The sequence below is a fragment of the Tribolium madens genome, unplaced genomic scaffold (genome assembly GCF_015345945.1).
Source record: "Tribolium madens isolate multiple individuals breed KSU strain unplaced genomic scaffold, Tmad_KSU_1.1 Scaffold_20;HRSCAF=117;Tcas5.2_LG4, whole genome shotgun sequence".
NCBI classification, from domain to species: Eukaryota; Metazoa; Arthropoda; class Insecta; order Coleoptera; family Tenebrionidae; genus Tribolium; species Tribolium madens.
In genome coordinates this window covers 9660901-9680472 of record NW_025400985.1, presented here as the reverse complement: position 1 = coordinate 9680472, position 19572 = coordinate 9660901, and the positions used below count along the sequence as shown (strand labels likewise).

Genomic DNA, 19572 nt, shown 5'->3' with positions numbered 1-19572 from the left:
TGAATATTAGTATAAACAAAAAATGCTTTAAAAAAGCATCATCGCAAATGGCTATATTTTCTATTTTGGTATTTATTCGGTTGGTTCAGAATTTTCGCAAATATAATCATCGTAAATATTAAAGCGCTTGTGGGCAATTACGTCTGGGATGAGAAACCGAGAAATAGATATACGGTCTATTTAATAATAAAATAAACAGAAAATAAGCACTCTGCCTCAGCGTACCTGACCTCCTTACATATTTCATATTCTAAATTGTTTGAGTTAGAAATAAAATGCACTTTTCACTTGTCATTTTTTTACAAACCTGACCTAATTCCTAATTCATTTTTACTTCCATTATTATTAAAGATAAAATACATTTAAAAATTATATTAAAGTCATAATGGCAATATATTCGGTAAATGCATTTGGCCGGCTGATAAAGAGAGTTATCCAGGTACTGTGTTACCAAAACCAATCATTTAAAGCAAAATTAAATAGTCTGACAAGTATGTTCAATAAGATTATAAAATCACTTAGAATAAACAACAGCTTTATTTTAATTCACAGTTAAAAAATGCAAAAAGCAATAAAAAAACATCTAAAAACCGTTATTACAAGTATCCTTTGTAGTAAAATTTTAAAGAGTAATAATCGTTTCAACGAGACATTTTCCTTTTTTTTTAAACTTGAGTGTTACATATATAGGCAATCAGTAATATTAACTTGTATAATAGGTTGCATATCCTGAAAAACCGTTAGGTTGAAATTTCACATTTAATTTTAATATTACGAATAACACATATTTATGCATGAATGATGTATTGTTTTTTGAAGCCCTTCATTGGTCTATTGTTCTGGCATCTGTTTATTAATTTTACAATTTTGCAATGTTATTATTATAGACATGGCATGATCCTATCCGTCTATTAGTGCATTTACGTTCAATTAATTAATTAGTAATTAGAATTTATTTAGTTTAATTTATCCATAACCAGTCTATTATTAGGTCATAATACCACTACTAGGAGACGTCTTATGATATCAATAACGCACACGGGTCTTATGAAAAAAAATAGCAACCGTCTCATGGTTAGCCTAGAGTTGGTTAGCCCTGCCACAGATTAGCCACAGCTAATGATGTGGCCAAGATGTCTATAGCTTGAATGTATCTTGAGTGTGGCCCTGCTCCCTTCCGAATAAAAATTAATTCGACAAACGTCCCTTCAAAACGTCATAAATGTTGGTTTAGTTTATATTGTATGCTTGTGGATAAAACGTTGTAACTATAATATACTTGCAGGGACGTAATTAGGGGTCGGCCCGGGTGCTTTAGGCCCACCTAAGAATTTGTGGGCCCACCATAAGCAGTTCTTGGTATCATGTTTAAATATAAGAATCAAAAGTAACATTATACTATTTCTTCTTTATAAGACTGAAAACAGCGAAAACTATATAAAATGATGAATCAACCATTACATATTAACATCGTAAGAATTTTAGATAGAAATAAGATTATCAATCAGTTTAATAATGTTCATGGAAATAGGTGAGTTTCTATTTCACATTTTTTCATTTTTAATTCTAGCTACGTCGCTGTATACTTAGGAGTAATAATACACGGTATTTATTTCTCGTCCTAATTCTTCTCTACCAAAAAACACTAATTTTATTTATACAAAAGATGCATCAGTTTTATATTAAGTTCCTTTCAACTTCACTGTTGTAAACCTGACTACATTAAACAACTATGTATTTATGTGCTCCAAATGTTCTAAAACAAAGCTGTGCAATTAAAATTATCTTAAAATAACTTGAAACGTCTTTAAACACAACAATAGTCTTCTTTAAAAATCCACGTCAGTTTTGAGATATGAACAACACTCTGCAATTAGCTAACAAGTAGCTACATATTGCCGGGTCATTTCTTTTAGTGAAAAATTATTATATTATGATTTTTATCAAAATCACTCATGTTAAAATGTCCTTCGGTATAGAATTGAAGCAAATTATGTCAATAGGAGTTTCGAAGATTTGGTTTGGTTTCGTATAGAAAATTCACTTGTGCTCAAGTGGTCTAGTTTCCTGCAGTGTATTGTATTGTATTGTTCTTGTTATTGTGTAAGCAAAGCATCTGTTTTCTTTCTTTGATATTTTAATGTATTGATTTTCCGTAAGTGTATATTTTAACTTTTCAGATTTCGCTGTTGCGATTCTTTTATTTTAAGATTCTATTTCCCTGTACATTTCATTAACGTTTTTAATTTGAACTTTACTTATCAATTAATAACAACGTATGCAGCAGGTTTCAGAATTTGTTAATTGGAAAACTAGACGGGAAGTATAGATTTAAATCATTGGTGAATAGCTGCAAAGTTATTAGGTAAATAAATTTGAACACTTTACGAGCAGTGTGCAGTTTGCATATAATTTATGTTGAATGTTGGCAGTTATCATTTGATAGCAGGTACTTAGTTCATAAATGATTAATGAGAAAATTTTGTGCTTGAGTGTGATAGATGGGTAAAAATTCTTACAGTACAGTGTTGTTACTTCGTTGTATTGAAGTTGTAATTACGCAAAATGTCTTTTAATTAATCAAACAGTAGGATCCTGCAGTGACCTAATTGTCATAACTCCGTACTAATTAAACAACACAAATGTTTCTTTTACTTATGATATTTATTTCTTTGTCGTCGTAAGTGTAAAGTAAATAAGTTCACTAAACTCGTTTGCTTTGGCACTTACGAAAGTTGATAGTAAAATACATTCCATGGAAAAGCAATAGACTTTTTACGAAACTAAAGATAATGAAAAAGTCACGATCAAACTTTGTTTCACTACCTTTTTATTTTCGTACACAAACAGACATGAGAAAAATAAATTCTAACGAAATAAGTGGACAGCAAAAAGATTGGATAATAGATTATTAATAACTGAAAATATTAATAACGAGATTCCTTTTCTTTATGCTGCGCTTTGTCGATAAGAGGGAGAGTTATTGAATAATTTAGTTTCCTTAAATGTTGCTGTTGCTACTGATTGCTGGCAGTTATAATAATCGAGTGTGGGAAATTAATAACGGCTGTCAAGGGTGTATTTAAATCTAACAATAGTTAGAATATAATCAACATACCGCTACTAGTTGTCTAACTATTTTAATTAACTGTCGCATTGGTGTATTATTAAGGAAAAACATTTCTACAATTTTGACTGCGTTCTCGTGTCTCACACTTGTCTTCCAATGTATTCGTAACGGATTCGTAATTTATATCAACCTTGACTTTCTTTGCGTAAATACATATTTTTGTAAACATCATCCATGTCTCATTTGAACGCCATACAACCACATAAACACCAATTTAGTAATAACTAATCAGGTTATTATCATAAATTTTATAAGCCTCTTCATGAGTTCATTAATTTAATAAATACTTCTATTGTTGAAAAATAGCTTTTGTTATTAAGTAATCTTATTTGAGTCGCCCATAATTTTTCAAAAAATTACACCATGTGTGCCTTTTTTGACAGTTATAATTAAATTTAGATCAGGTTTTTGTATTTTTTGCTATTTCAAGTAGTGCCATTATACGATTTCTGTCATCACTTTTTTTAACGGTTTTGTGGTAAGTAATCACAAATCAGTATCAAGGTTCCGACATCTTCGTTGTATCTTATCCCAATGAAAAGTACTACTAAATGGTTTTTTATAAGATTGGCCCCAGAATAAATAAAGGATGATGGGGGGCTAATTTTGATCAGTGACCCCTCATTATTTCATTTTTTACGTTAACACGAGTGCATTAATGGCTGATTTCATGAAAGTTACTTCATCGTAAGGAATTATTAAAAGAAACTAATGAGACGCAGAACAAAAGCAATAAATCAATCAATAAACGAAAAATACTTGCAAATTATAATAAAAAGATTTTCAACGACGACAATAATGTTAGTGTCAATGTCAAATTGACAAATTCACTCAAACATGACATTTAAGTGGTGTGGTTGAACTACCTATCTACATACAGGCTGTCCCATCGAGTTGAGAAAGTCCATTAATGACCATTAAATGGTAAAATTAAAAACAATGTATAGGACATTGATAGATACTAATCTAGTGCATCACCTATAATTATTTTCAACCATACAGCATGTCCCAAAAATAAGTTACGATACAAATTTGTGGTTTTTAAAATTTTTTGGATATAGCCTTTTAAAACAGTGTTTCTAAGCTAAACTTTTATTAGTCGATTTCGTTTAGTTTTGGGAAATAAAATGTTTTTATTCTTCGACACTGTCAAAATTTATGGTTTTTCTTCCGTGTAAGAAAGTTTTGACAACTGTTTGGCATTTCTCAATACGAAACGTCAAATTATTTTTAACAGATTTAAAGCACGTTTAAGCCTTGTTGAGTCTAATTCGAAATGTTGTATTCAACTCGTTTGAGTGTAAATCTGACGCTTTATTCCACCTCGTGAATGGTAAACCACTCGTTACACTTGTGGTTTAAAAATTCACTCGGTCAAATAAATCGTCCGATTTACACTCACACTCGTCGAATAAATAACTATTTTTTGACGAAAACATGCACTTTTTAAAAACTTATTGCACAAAAACTAAGACAGCTAGAACAAATTTTTTCTCACTTCTGCAAAAAAGAATGTACAAGATTTAAAGCTGTAGCAATTTGGTGTTTTGCATTTGTAAAAATTAATAAATTAAGAAGATTGTTAAAATTTAAATAACTTAAAAAATTTAAATGGAACAGCCTATTTTTATTTTTGTATTTAATAGATTGACAAATTATCTGTCTAAAAAATAAACTTTTAATGTCTAAAATTGATAAATGAAAGATATTTAACATTCAATATTAATTGTAGCAACAATGCCTATCAATATCTGGACATTGTTGATGATACTATGGCAACCATAGAAATTTCACCACTGATCACTTATCCGTTGATTTAACCAGAGATTGTAAAGGTCGTTATAAATACTGAAATTCGAATTATTTTATTTTAAAAATAAAAAAATAATAGTCAGTTTAACACAAAGGTGATTATTAAGTGATATTTCTTCCATCTCTTGTGCAACTGTGCACTTTTTGGTTACTGAAACAATAGTAATTACTAATTATTTTTTTTATGTTTAACGTTAAATATCTTTTTAGTTATTGATTATAAACACCTAAAAGTAAATAATTTTATAAAAACAACTTAATAATATTTTAAATGCAAATACCCTAAAAAAGGTGTTCCATTAAATCTTTTTAAGTTATTGAACTTTTAACAAACGATTTAATTTTTTTATCTTTGCAAATGCAACACACTAAAAAATGTTACAACCTTATATGTAGTTTGTACCTTCTTCGTTACGGTAATAAAAAAATATTTCTAGATGTCTTAGTTTTTGTGTAATAAATTTTTAAAAAGTGCATGTGCACATATGGTGTTTCATTAAAAAAAAAACAAGTTTGTATTGTAATTTATTTTTGAGACATGCTGTATAGTTGAAAATAATTTTAGGCGATCGACTCAATGTCTTATATACTTTTTTTTTTTAATTTTACTATTTAAAGGTCACTAATGGACTTTTTCAACTCGCTGGGACAGCCTGTATGTAAATTAATCTTCAAGGCTACCATCTTTAGAGACCCCTTAATTGTTTCAATTTACATTGTGATAGAATTTTTTATTTCACTTTTGTGTTGTGTTCCGTTTACGTAATATTTTGAATTCTACGATTATTCGAGTTTACTTTCGGATTCTTTCTTGTGTTTACAACTCTTGTATTATTATGAGAATTGGAAGTTTTTAAATCTCATTGTAGGTCGACAGAACTACTGGGAACTCTTTTTTTGTAATGAAGGGGAAACATTCGCTCTCAAACGACCAGAATTGGGTTAATCAAGTACAAAGTGGTGAAACATGCATTTGTACTTAAATTTCCACCATTCCATCGTTCCTTGCATCTCTTGCTTTGACATCCAACATGTACAGGTGGTAGATTTTCCTGCTGTAATTGGGTTTTATTCAATTACCGTTTGAAATTCACTTTTTATCACTTTACAGTTTTATTTTTCTTATATCTAACTATAAAAAACGAATCTTCAGAAACACTAGACACTAAAAATAATGAGTAATGACCACTTGACATATGACATGTCGGTCACCGGTTTCTTGATCGGCTTTATTGGCAAGAAATCAAGGATTGCCACCTTAACACGTACTTTGCCAGAAACTCCCTAGTTTCTAGTTTCTAAAGTGTTTTTTTTCGGGCTAAAATAATTCGAAATGAATTTTTTTGTCCGTAATTAAGCCCATAAGGCGGTGTAATCGTTTAGATCCGCTTCTTGTCGTTCATTGTCGTTGCCGCAGTATTCCACCTTTCATGTTCGGGCGCCAATCGTGTGTGCGCCTCCAGTTCGGACGCGTTGTAGTGCAGTGTTACCGGCCTGAAATCGTGTTTCCGTGTATTTAAACATTTTGGGAAAAATCGTAAAGTTGCATAAATTTTATTCCGTTCGGGAAAACCGATTTGTTGTTGTGAATTCCGGTGATTGCAAATAAAAATCTCGATCTAGTTGTGTTGTTGCACTTCGTTTGTTTTGAACTTGCACCATCGCCTCCTCGGACGCGTTTCAATCTGTATAAGAAAGGTTAGTGCATCGTTGCCAAGTTGTCTGCATTCTTCCAACTGTTGATGTTAATTGTGTTGTTAATTTAAAAGCGCGAATGTTAATTGGAAAATACCAGGGGTTGATTTGGATTTTTCACGATTTTGTCCATTAAAAAAAGATCGATTTTAATTACCAACAAGAGGATTGCTTGCTTGGAATTGGATCTGTGTGTGAGATCAAAGGGAGCTGACCGAAAACACCTTTTGTTGTGAAATGGAATAATTTCGTGGGTAATAGGCCCGGCTGCACCAGACCGAAAATCACACCCGGTTATTGACTCCTGAAAAAAAATCAAGTTACCGAATGTCAACATCACATGTCAAAAATGAACAAAAACATTTCTCCAATAAGTCGGAAAAACACAAATTGACGCTGCCTCATGTTATCAGATGCTACAGAAAAAAGCACTTTTTGGGGGATTACCGTAAATTTTATGGCGGTTTCTGACGCCAAATCAAATTTGATATGTCAAGTGCAGGGCTTTCTAGTTTTGCATAAACTAATAAGTCCTTACTTATTGGCGTATTCGTTTCGTATTTTACAATTTCTCTTCAGGATTGATTCGATAAACATTTTCGAAATAATCTAGTTAGTCATTTTAATCGGTTTTCCAACTGACTAAACTGATGTTTGATTTGTCAATATCATATCATTCGAGATGCATGTTTTATGTCAATAAAAATATTTCTTCGATTCAGAGGATAATAGAGGTAATAGATGCGAAGATAGGATTGATGAATGCTTCATGAATAATTCAGACTTAATGTTTCCAAGCAATACTTGCATTTTGTAAATCTTTTAATTTACACCTTTTACAAACGATTATGAGTTATTGATTCTCATTAGAGAATTTTTGCCATTACCATCAAAGAGTGATTCTAAATTGTTAATGTAATCACGACGGGAAGTATTAAATGGTAATTAGTTAGTATCTCTGGTTTTCTCAGGAAGATATGCTGGTTGTAAAAAGTAGGACATGACAATAAAAGGGGACTGAGATATGGGTATGTGTTAGATACAAGAATACGACATGAAATTAAAATAATTAAGTACAAGGAAGAGGGGATTAAGAAGGCATGTAATTGATTTGTTTTTCTATAATAACGAAGCGTTTTATTGAAAAAAATTGCTTGTCATTAACTTTTCTTTTGACACTTAACGTAATTATTTAGAACGGTTCACCTGATAATCGTCGCGTGGAGAGGGCGGAGACTTGTAATTAAAATGTCATTTTTATCAACAGAGGGAATAAGAGACACAACACACCTCATTAGTTCATATTTAATGACTTTTTATAAATTAAAGACGTTTAGCTCGTAATTTAATTCTACAAAAGAGAACAATTTTTTCTTACTATTAAAGTATCAAAGCCCTATTTAAAAAAAAATAGTGGATATCATATTTCGGACTGTCAACAATTTTTTTGAAATTAATAGTTTATTATTATCGTTTATGTGAGAAGACAGTTTTAGTGCATGAGCACATTATTTGGGGCAGGAGCGAGTGCTGCATTTACGCGAATGCGCCGAATACATTTTCGCGCATCGAAGTTTTTACAATATATTTTGAAACAAACTTTAGCACTTTTTTTTTATAATAAGATTGATTGTAACCAGCAGTGAATAATAAATTGCGCCAAAGTGTCAATAAAATTAATTAAATTTAACGTAATAGCGATTTATTTTCACTTTTTTTTATTTTCAAATTGGAAAAATTACTAAGTCAAATATTTTTTAAATGCTCAAAAAGCAAACGCTTTTTGGATGATTTCGCACACTGTATAGTACTTTTGACTAACCCTGTATAGGTACTGTGCAAAATAAGCAAAATAATTTTTTGAATTTCAGATTATTATTATGACTAAGGAAATTGTTCCTAGTTTAAAACTAAGAATTTGTAGATAATTTTTTAAATTTTGTGATTTCCTCTAATAAAAGGATTCTTATAAATTATTAGTAAGTAGTTCGTTTTTAATAATGCAACTATGCAATGATTCGATTGAGATTATCGTAATTTTGATATTCTTGACATCTAATTTAAAACGACCTGAAACAGATATTAAATCGAATTTTCATATTTTAATATTATAAACTGAGAAAGCACATAAATGAGAGGAATAAATGGTGATTACTATTATTCTAGTTTTTCTTTTTGTATAGTTGTAGAAGTTGAAGGCATTGTGAAACAGAGAATAGAAGAATTAATTTTCTCAACTGTTTATAAGTCGCGCACCTAGTTACTTATATTTTATTACACTTTATATACTTTTTACTTTATATTTATATACTTTTAGGTACTTTAAATAATACAATTTTAATCACTCTGTTTTATAAAATAAATATATTCAAAAGTATTCAGTATTTTGTGTATAATGTTTCTCCTCGAAGCAAACTCCCCCCTCCGTTTCGTAAAAAGGTGGAATATTTTACAAGGTGAAAAACTCGTGTTTCTCGCGGTACCTAATTTGCGTAACGACTAAATTTAATTATAAGAATCCCCTGACGGCTCTGCTTTTATATCAATTTATTGGCGCAGAACTTAGAATATACCTGGAAGAATTACGAGCAGGAAACAACCCTAAAGAAAACGGTCTTATTATGAAATTACTTCCAAAAACATTAAAAATGTAGACAGAAATTATTTCGTTATGATAAATGAGACGAAGTTGTGAATTATGATCCTTTAAAAATCAAGTAAATTTTGATCAAAAAGTATCTTTTTTCTCGGGTATTATTTACAACCACGTAGCGGATTCTATAAACACTTCAGGCGTATTTTGATGTAGTATTTAATTAGATGAGGTGAACATTCCTCGGTGAAATTACATGGAAGCTTGTTAAAAATTAATTCTGAATTATTTACCGAAACGTTAACTGAAACTTCACAAAAGCCTCGGTTCTGCAATAATTTTTCTTTTGTCGAGAAGTTAAAAGCGTTCAGAAAGTGCTTTTGTAAATTCTGAGATACCTTGAAGGAGACAAAACGTTAAATTAATATTAATTAAAATACAAAGGAAATTAAACTTCATAGCAATTAGTGTATCTCTCCATTTCTCGACATCTGCGCGTTTGAAAAATAGCACTTTAACCCAAATCCTCATCACTAATCGGACTAATCACTATTAGCTAAGACAAATTTGACCCGAATTTTAGAAATTAACTCGTTTCGTTCGAGAAAAAGTTTCTGAATTAATGTCAAGTTGCCTGTTCTAAGCAATCAATTAACCCTCCAGTCTCAAAAAATTGTTACCATAACTTTTCCGGCAAACCATAAACACTTCAAACTCCTTCATATACTTTATACTCCACAAACACCGAACTCAACTTCTATTGGTCTTTATAAATTACAACAAAAATTTATCAAGACTTCGTGTTAACTGAAGTTGAACTTGATGGGATTACAAAAAATTCTAATTAAGTTTTAGTTCACCAAAACTCAGTATGGATATTAGTGCATATATCTCATTATTTTATTATTTCAAACAACGTCTGTCTTTAAATAAATACTTATCTTTAGGATGCCAAAATTTAATGCTCTCCATTGTACATGCTTTATGTAGAGCGTCAACTGAAATTTATTTTTGACAGTTTGAAGTTAAAATTCACTACAGACGATAAAACTACTATAAAATATTACTACTTTTAAAGTTATAAAATAGTTTTAACTCTTGCACGACTTTACTATTTGTGGTAAATACTATTCTGCTCTCTTTATCAGTCTCTTTGCATTTATCTTTTAAAACTCAAAACTTTAAAATGCATTATTTAGGTTTGTACGTTTCAAAGTTATAACCTTATTAAATCCTCTTGTTAAGTTTCTGTTCAAGTAACCAACAAAAAAGAGAAATTTAAGCATTTAAATTTTCATTAATTGATAATCAGTTTGAAAATCTGGAAAAACTTTAATTGCTTACTAAGTTTGCACTCGCCGCGTTATTGGATAAATTTTAAAGTCCACAAATAAGCGACTGACACCTTAATACAGAGCAAAAGTACGCCTCATTATCCAAGTGTAAAGCGTGAAGATTAATTAAAAGTTGTTGTGACTTTTAGCCTAAAAAGCAAGCTTTAGAAAACGTTTTTTTTTGGTTCATTAGGAGAATCAACAATTGACAAAGTTGTGACCTATGTTTCTGCCTCTATTTACTTAATTATACAAAACACAACTGTATGTTGTTACACTGTAATGATTATTTTATTAATTATTACGTATATTTGTTAATTATTCACTGATTACACAGTTTGTTATAAATAGTCACTATTTACACAAATATACAAGCATATTATTTTATGCTTTTACTAACACACTGTAAACATTTTTTATATTTCGTATCGATGGCGTGGCATCTGTATAATTATTCAAGTGCTAAAATGGCTATTTAGACAAAAAATATAATAGTATGTATGTTAAACTTTGTCCTGAAATTCATATGGGAACCTGCGCTTTCTAGCCTCTTAACAAAACAAAGTACTTTCGAATTTCAAGACCACAACAAACGACCGATTGTATTTTAATTGTCTGGATCACCTAAAATATTTATTGTTTCCGCAAACTCAAAAATTAGCTTCAAAGTCCAGCTGTCAATCTTTAAGATTTGTTTTTTCAGATATGTAATTCAATATTTCTGAAATTTCGCTATAAAGCTTTCGAAGCTGATGAAAGCAAAAACCAAAATAATAGGTAACTCCATAGAAAATCATGTTGTAATGGGTCGAATAACTGGAGGCCTGATACATTAGTGTCACATTCGATAGCGGCCTTTAAAATTTTTGAAGCTTCGTCTATTCTTGAGTGAAATGAGCGAAGTAACTTTGTCAAAAGTTTCACCACAATATTTTATTGTATTCTATCGTATTCTCTGCTCGTACGAAATACCTATGTGAAAATATCGAAGATCTAAAAAGTTATTTCAGCTTCGATTTATTATGATCTGAGATGAACTTCCAGCTACTTAATAATTAAACATTTAATTGTCGCAATCACGTCGAATTATCCTTTATTGAATTCGCGCCACCGCCAAACTTTCTCGTAACAGAAATGGCGGAAATTTCGTCAAAAGCTTGAATTATGAAGGAAATCGCATTAGGCAACACGGTAAAATCATCTCAATATTTTTCTAGAGAAAAATATACTTGCAAAAGTTGTTTTAATAGGAATAGAGATATTATCGTCTAATTAAGTTCTAAATGGGATTTACTTTGATTAAGTTTTTGGTTTCGTTGGCACAAGATATCGACCCTTGACAATTAAATGAAATATTGTTCGTCGTCCGGCAACTCTCCGGAGTAATACATATTTAATAATCCGGTGGCGATGGAGCTAGATTCACCGGAGTTTTAACGATAAGCTTACTGTTATGTCCCCATGCGCCTGAAAATTACGCAATTCAGTCGAAATGAAACCACCAAAAGTCGGTCTTGATTCTTGATCAACATGTTTAGGAGAGTTTAATCTGGATTTGGAAGGGCCTAAGTAAAGCGTGTTTTGCGAGGGCACTCCAAGACCTAAACTTCATTCCGTGTCTCCAATAGATCGGCTTAAGACGAGCTTGTTATTAATAAGCGAACAAACATAGATCACTGTCGACTTAATCTCATCTGACTCAAATATGACGCTGAATTCCATTACAAAACGCTTTGTTTTAAACATCGTTATCGTTGCAGTAAATTTATCTGATGAACTAGATGGTTTGCATGCACGATGTCTAACTAAAGCAAGCAATTAAATTGGTTTTATTGCTGCGAATAACGAGTACGATCTCTGATCAGCCTAAAACTTCTAGAAGAGAGACGTAAATTTACGACAAGCTAAGCCTTAAAGAAAACACCCACAAATTTTATTTAATATGGAATATGACGCAAGAGAACTCTGCAGTAAAATATTATTGCAGACGCCAACTCCAGAAAATTGTTTTTGTATTTTGAAACGGTATCAAGAATTAAATTATAATAAAAATAAACAGCAATTACTTCATTAAGAAACGCTCGACTTAAAGAAAAAAACTGCTTTAAAGGTTAATTAACTTTATTGCATTTACATCAATTAGAATGTTTCAAGGCAAGAAAAAACTTAATACTTACTATAAATAAATACAAAGCTCACTCAAATAATATAATAGTTAATTTTATCAAGTATTAACTTGATATAAATTTCCTTGTACGAGTAAATTTCGTTTAAAATTAACTATTATATTATTTGAGTGAGCTTAATTTCTAATACAAAAACATTTTCAAATATTAAATGCAAGTTTTAACATTAATTATATGTAGATTAAAATTATTTGTAAACTAACAAAAACGCAAAATATTTAAAATGTATGAATGAAACATTGTATAAAAATAAATACAAATTTCCACATTTCACAAAACCAAAATACAAAGCTCTGCTTTTTGGTTTCGTTTCAATGTACATATTGTGGGTAATTAATTTATATATTTGATGTTTTGGTATTATTCCATTTTAGTAAAAGTGACTGGTGCGAGACGATACTGCTTTGAAGATGTAATTTCTTTGTAAAAAAAATGGCGTTTCTGAAATGACTCTAATATATGAGCTGGGAGATTACAAAATACAAACGCTCTACGTTGAAAATTTCAGAGTGAAGATGTGATTATATTTTTTGTGAATTTCCACAGAATACATTAATTTGCCAGTTATTTGAAGCGTAAAATAAATTATTTGCTATTATTTTACAAAGTTACAATTTGAAGTAAGCTCTTTGAACACGACTTTGTACAATGATAAAAAAGCGTCTGAAAGAGAATCATAGATTTCATCTTTCATGTAAGAATACTTGTGTAAATATACTGGGCGTAAGCGGATTAAATTGTCTATTTTTATTTTGCTGGTGTGAATTTTTAGTTATTGCTCTTCTACGTGAGTGAGTGAATGTGGGTTATGATCTCTTTCAGGCATTAAATTGATAGTTTGCCTACTGTTAAATGGCAAATTACCATTAAGAGCTGCTAAGCGAGGTGTAAATATCTTCGTTGCTTATAATTTCTCAAAGTAAATTTGCATGTGTGATGAACATGCCAGGAATTGTCGTGGAAGGTGGAATAAAATTTGAATTTGAAATTTTCGCTACGATAATGAAAATTCTTTTTGATGAAATATTAAGTTTAATTACAAAACGTGGCTAATTAAGGATTGCGTTTCAAAGGGGCGATTGATTAAAATTTAATAGTTTAATTTAGCTTGGCGATTTCTTTTGTAATTTTGACAAGGCTTTATTGGTGCAAGATGATTCTCATTACAGGGCGTAACCAGGGAACCCTCAGGGCTCCAACCCCCATCTTATCAAAACATCTTAATCAATATGAACCCTCTATCGCAAAAAACAGATATCAGCAACTCCTAGATCATTAGCCGGTCGTATACTCTTTAACCGTCGGTAAAATTTCAAAGACGGAGGCGTTTGGAAAAGTTAATCCAATCTACTGACGGTACAGAGATAGATAAGATACTTTGTTATTTTCCTCTGCGATCTGAACGCTACAGTGCAATGTTTATTTTATTAAGGTTTTTGCTTTCTTTCCCCCCAATCTCGGCCTTTACGACGGTCGCATACTATCCTAGATTACGACGTAAAAGAACGCACCCTGAAAAACGTCACATGTCCTCTCTTGAGCAAAATCAGCAAAACGCCAGCTGAATTCTTGAATGGTTTAATGTTTATAAGTGAAATTGACTATTCTTATTTAGGAGCTTTTTCGCGAAAAATTAAAGTTATAATTACGACGGGTGGAATTCACCGGAAATACGCCTTTTTATCATCGATGAAACGTTCTCATATACACTGGCCGCCAAAATTAACCGCGGACAACTACAATTTTGCGATTTTTCACATTGCAATATTTATGTTATTCTTTGTCAGATTTCGCCGAATTTTTGTTTGGCTTAAAGAAAAAACTTTGTAGATCATTGTAATTTGATTCAATAACATTTATAGTTTTGTCTTCTAAATGTGATTGATACTAACAGGCGAAGTCACTGTGATTTTTTACTTATTTTTATACTGAGCTGTGGTGTGTGACAGAGACAAACTTAAGTTTTTACTGATTTCAGATTATTGCCCATTTTTTTTTTTAGCTATATATGTACTACATTTTCTATAATTTTATACTGGGTGTCTCAGGCAGGCTTGGGTATAGTAGTAACGCTAACCCGGAAAATTCAAATTTCGATTTTTTGAGGGCCGTTTTCGTCTAAATGGAGTTAATTGGAGAATCGACAAAAATGTCGATAAGAAGCCCTTGTCGAGCACTACAAGCTCCATTAATTAGATTTTGATTTCTGTTACTCCTGCAGCCGGAAAAAAATTAAAATTAATTTTCCATGTTAATGTCCTATATCCAAGCCTGCCTGGGACACCCGGTATATATAAGCAATTTCAATGAATGTTTGTATTAAGTAGGCCAAATGTCAAAACGTCAAAATAGGCGCATTGAAGCTTCCAATAATTAATCGTTTTACTTGTACTGAACTGGATACATAATTTGTTTTTCAGATCTTTTGTGTTCAGAGACGTAATTATGCTTTTTTGGTGACATAAGTAATAATTTTCGGTTTAACTACCTTTTTATGTAGTCTACTTTTTGAACGAATATTTAGTAACATTATAGAAAAGCAATGTCTTTTTCAATGCTTTGTATCTTTGGGGCACCAGAAGATAAAATTTTGAAACAAATTGGTCCTCATTCAGAAAAGACCGGGCAATAATCTGAAATAAGTAAAAACTTAATTTTGTCTCTGTTGCATACTACAGCTCAGTATAAGAAAAGTAAAAAAACTGTGATCTCGTCTTTTAGGTTTATTATCTACAAGACAAAACTAGAAATGTAATTGAATTAAATTACAAAATTTCTGTATAGTTCGTTCTTTAACTAGAACAAAAATTTATCGAAATCCGACAAAGAATAACAAAAATAGTGCAGGGTGAAACATCTCAAAATTTTAGTTGTTCGGTTAATTTTGGCGGTCAGTATACTCGAAGTAGGTATACCAACTGTTTGCATTTTTAACTATTATGTTAACTTCTTTTCAATTAATTTTGCCAGTTTTGTGCTTAATCCACTCTCTATTGGTTCAATTATTTCCACTTTAGCGTCATGTGAATGTGGTCGGAAGCTCAGCGAGCGGTACCGAAGGGTAGTTAATTTCGTATTAATGAATAAACATTCACGTTGATTGTTGTAAGTTGGTGTTTTCTCATCAATTTTCGTTTATTCATTCTTCATAGCGTTTTTGTGAAATTACAGGAATGGTCTGAATAGAAAATAATTGATTCTCCCGATTTATATGTATCTTTAGGATAATCAAATTGTAGTTACATGACTCATGTAATGACCATCACAAGTAAGTAATACAAGTTGCGTTGTAAGCTCTAGTAAATGCAGTGTTCCCTTATCGCATGGGCTATTTGTCTGAATATAAAACGGGGAGCCATAACATGGAATATTTATCTTTCGAGCGAAAAAAGTAGTGAATTTAAATTACACGCTTCAGTTCCTGTTTCTTTTAAGCATATCTCATTATTTAAACAATGTTTTGTTATAAGATCCCGGCGATTGCTCCTTTAGAATTTCATAAATTCACTGTTTTCCCTTGTTACCTTAATACGTGTACGGTGCTTCAAATAATTTTTCTATTGTAGCTTGAAATGACGGTTTTGTTTGGTAAAATTATTTTATTGATTTATCGATTTTCTTTTTATTGCCAAGTGGTGCAATGTTCTTACACAATACTTCGATTTTTGTTTCACAATTTGGTGCGTTTGAGTTTCACTGTTTGACAACAACTTGGATTCATTAGACCATGACCGTCAACAGTCTTAAATGAAGGTGAGGCCAAGTGACGACCACTAAGAAGCTCTTCCACTAACTTCCTCGTGTGCATGCGGTAGAGGGTTGAGTAATGTTCCACTGGATGGAGCTGGACAGCTTGTGGTTGTTTTATGTAGTGCAAGTGATTATTGAACGTCCTAAGCGTGAAACTGACATTTACAACAGCTTAAAGACACCGAAAAACGATTCAAAATTTAAAGTTGATTGAGAACATTATTATGTTCTTGAGATTTTGTATTTCTGGAAGGTACAATGTCTCACGCCACGCATTATCTTTTAATTAAAAATGCGGCCATCTATCATTGATGGTATATGAAAGTATTTGCTTGCTTGACTTTTTATTACAACGCAAAGGCAATCTCTATATTGATATCCTCTTTTAGCAAATCATTGTCTTTTGTAGTAGATTCTCTCCAACTTAATGTTAATTTCAAGTTTGACCTAAAGACTTATTTTTATTGCAAGCTTCATTTCAATTTAAATTTATTTTCAACGTCGTTGTGAAGTTAAACAAGTTTGGGGCTCCATTATGACTTCAACTTGTTCGTTGAAATTGGATAAGCATGCAACAATAGGCAAGTTTTTTACTTTAATGAAATTATTTTTACGGCTTAAGACCAATTTTAAAATGCGAAGGTTGCTTCATAATCAGCGATATGTATTTGGTTTAATGTTAAAAATTCGATAACAAGTGTTGTCTACTATATTAAAAAAATTGATACACTTTTGTCTAATTAAAAGAAAGTAAATACACGTATTTGGCATTGTTTCAATATCAAATTTAAATAATGAATTACGCCATATAACCAAATATTATTTTATTATATTGGTATTTAAATAACAATGTTTAAATGGGTCAATTTTCAAAGGTAATTATAATGAATTAAATTGTATATTTGACTGTTAAATCACTCTCAAATATCATTTTCATCGAAAAATTTTTATTTGACGAAAAGAGATTAAAGGCTAGTTATGAATGTTTTTTTGCTTTCTGTGTATTATAAATACTTAAATGAATAATACTTAAATGGTTTTTCAAATTTTAATTTTTTTCAATATTTTTATTACACAAAAGAAACAGAGTGGTACATTTAGTAGTATTTGTCTTGCGTAATAAGCAGCTTGAATTTACCGCAAAAAGAATAACTATATAAACTTCATAATTTCTGTTAAAATGCCCTCCGTTTTAAATTATCCTTTCTATTTTTCTTGCAAGATAGAATTTGACTTGGCTTTTAACCAGAACAAGTTTCCCAGTTGTTGAATTGTAGTACAAAGTGAAAATAAACGCTCTAATTGTTATTAGAATGCCAGTAATGTTGTTTCTACAGTTCCCAGTTATGGGTCAGTTTTATACCCTCTAGTTTCTCCTATTTTTCTTTCCCACTCGTGTAATTACTTCATTACAGTGACTAATTTCTGTGTAATAATATAACCAGTTTTGGTGCTGAAATCTCTATTGGGAACCGTTGATAATCTAGTGATGTCGATTATCAATGTAAAATTATTGTTGTTTGATGTTTCCGCATTTAAATGACCGCTTTTACTTAGCGCCAACAGTAAACGCCAGAACGTGCATATCACACGATCATCAAATTAGTTACTGCAATGTAAAACAGAGTAGAAAAATCGTTTCACAGAGCATACTAATGAGTTCGACGCGAAAAAACTCGTGTTGATTACGGTGCTAGATCTTAATGATAACTTTCGACGAGAAACTGCAAAATCTGCAAAAATAGCGGCTTTAATTAGTGGATTTTGCGAATTTCGAGTTTTGTAGACGTTGAAGATCGACGCGAAAACAAATCAAAAATTAAATGTAATAGCATCTAGTGTTATTTTTGCTGGCCTATTAGTAATCTCCCATTATCAACAAATTACACGTCAGCAAGCGGGTGGGCTGATTGCTGATTGTTATCGTTGGCAGAAGAGGGAAAGAGTGTCATTAGGTGGGATCTCTGCAGCGGTCCTTCCGGTATATACTACAGCTCGAAGGATCCGACATGACCGCGTCTCGCGTTATTACCAACTAAAATTAGAGGTGTTTAGGGGCGCATGCTGGAGCTGGCTAATTACGACGCAAGATTAGGATGGATACATCTGGGTTGCATTCGGATAAACAGGCCAGAGAACAGGATCAATTTGTGTTTCATGCACTGGCGCTTCCAAATTAAAATTATATCCTTATCTCGAAACAAATTTATTTCCATCCTCGACCAATTTAGACATTAATAAACTAATACGAATATCAGACGCGACACCAATTTAATACTCAATTTAATTAACTTTATTGGGAGCTTAAACGGTTATTTATGTTCAATCAGGATTCGAACCTCATCTGATGAGGTTTAATTAAGGACGTTTTAAATTTTTACAAACAGGTAAATAGAGTGGAAAAGTGCATTATCAATTTTTCATTCGAAAAAAGGCTATACATATTTAATAAGCAGTTTTAACAAAGAGTTTTTTTTATCGTTTGTTGTTAGTTTTTTATTAAAAATTAATTGAAGCGAAAATATGCAAAATTTTTAGTTTGTTGAAGCAATTTTTAATTGATTTTTGTTTCACTGTAACCCAATTTTAAATCAATCACTTTATGGTGATAATCTTTGGGCGATAAAATTTTATGTTTGATAAGGAAACTATAAAAGAAATTTCGTTGAAAGAATAATAATTAACAGGTATATCATTAAATTTCTTTATTAAGGGGAGTTAAAATTTACTTTCAGTGGACTTTTTTGGCGTAGACTTATCTTGAATGTTTAATGATTTTATAATTTGTCCGGTCTCATGTTTTTGTGTTAAATAATTGGATTGAAATCGATTTCATCTGAAAATACTGAATCGTTCTCCCAACATTACATTAACTTGTCTTACATTTCTCAACATGAGGGAAAATTTAACGTTTTAACATTTTGTGTATATGGCAGGGGTTGTAAATTTTTAAAATTGTGAAGGAAATTGGCAGGTTTTTGAAATTGTGTTTGGTGTTGTTTGAACTGATAATTTATTAACAATTTTGTTATTTTTTCAAAATTGTCTTTTTACGGCTGCGGATATACATAT

General features: G+C 31.1%; 1 protein-coding gene across 2 annotated transcripts in view; it reads left to right on the top strand.

Annotated features, from left to right (window-relative positions):
- Positions 1 to 6401: 6401 nt before the first annotated feature.
- The window catches only part of LOC123005446 (leucine-rich repeat-containing protein 24-like), a 147750-nt gene continuing 134579 nt past the window's right edge, over positions 6402 to 19572 (top strand). For both annotated transcript variants that reach the window (XM_044399205.1, XM_044399202.1), the window contains exon 1: positions 6402 to 6640. The gene's annotated coding sequence lies outside the window, so the exon portion shown is untranslated. The remainder of the gene's footprint in view (positions 6641 to 19572) is intronic.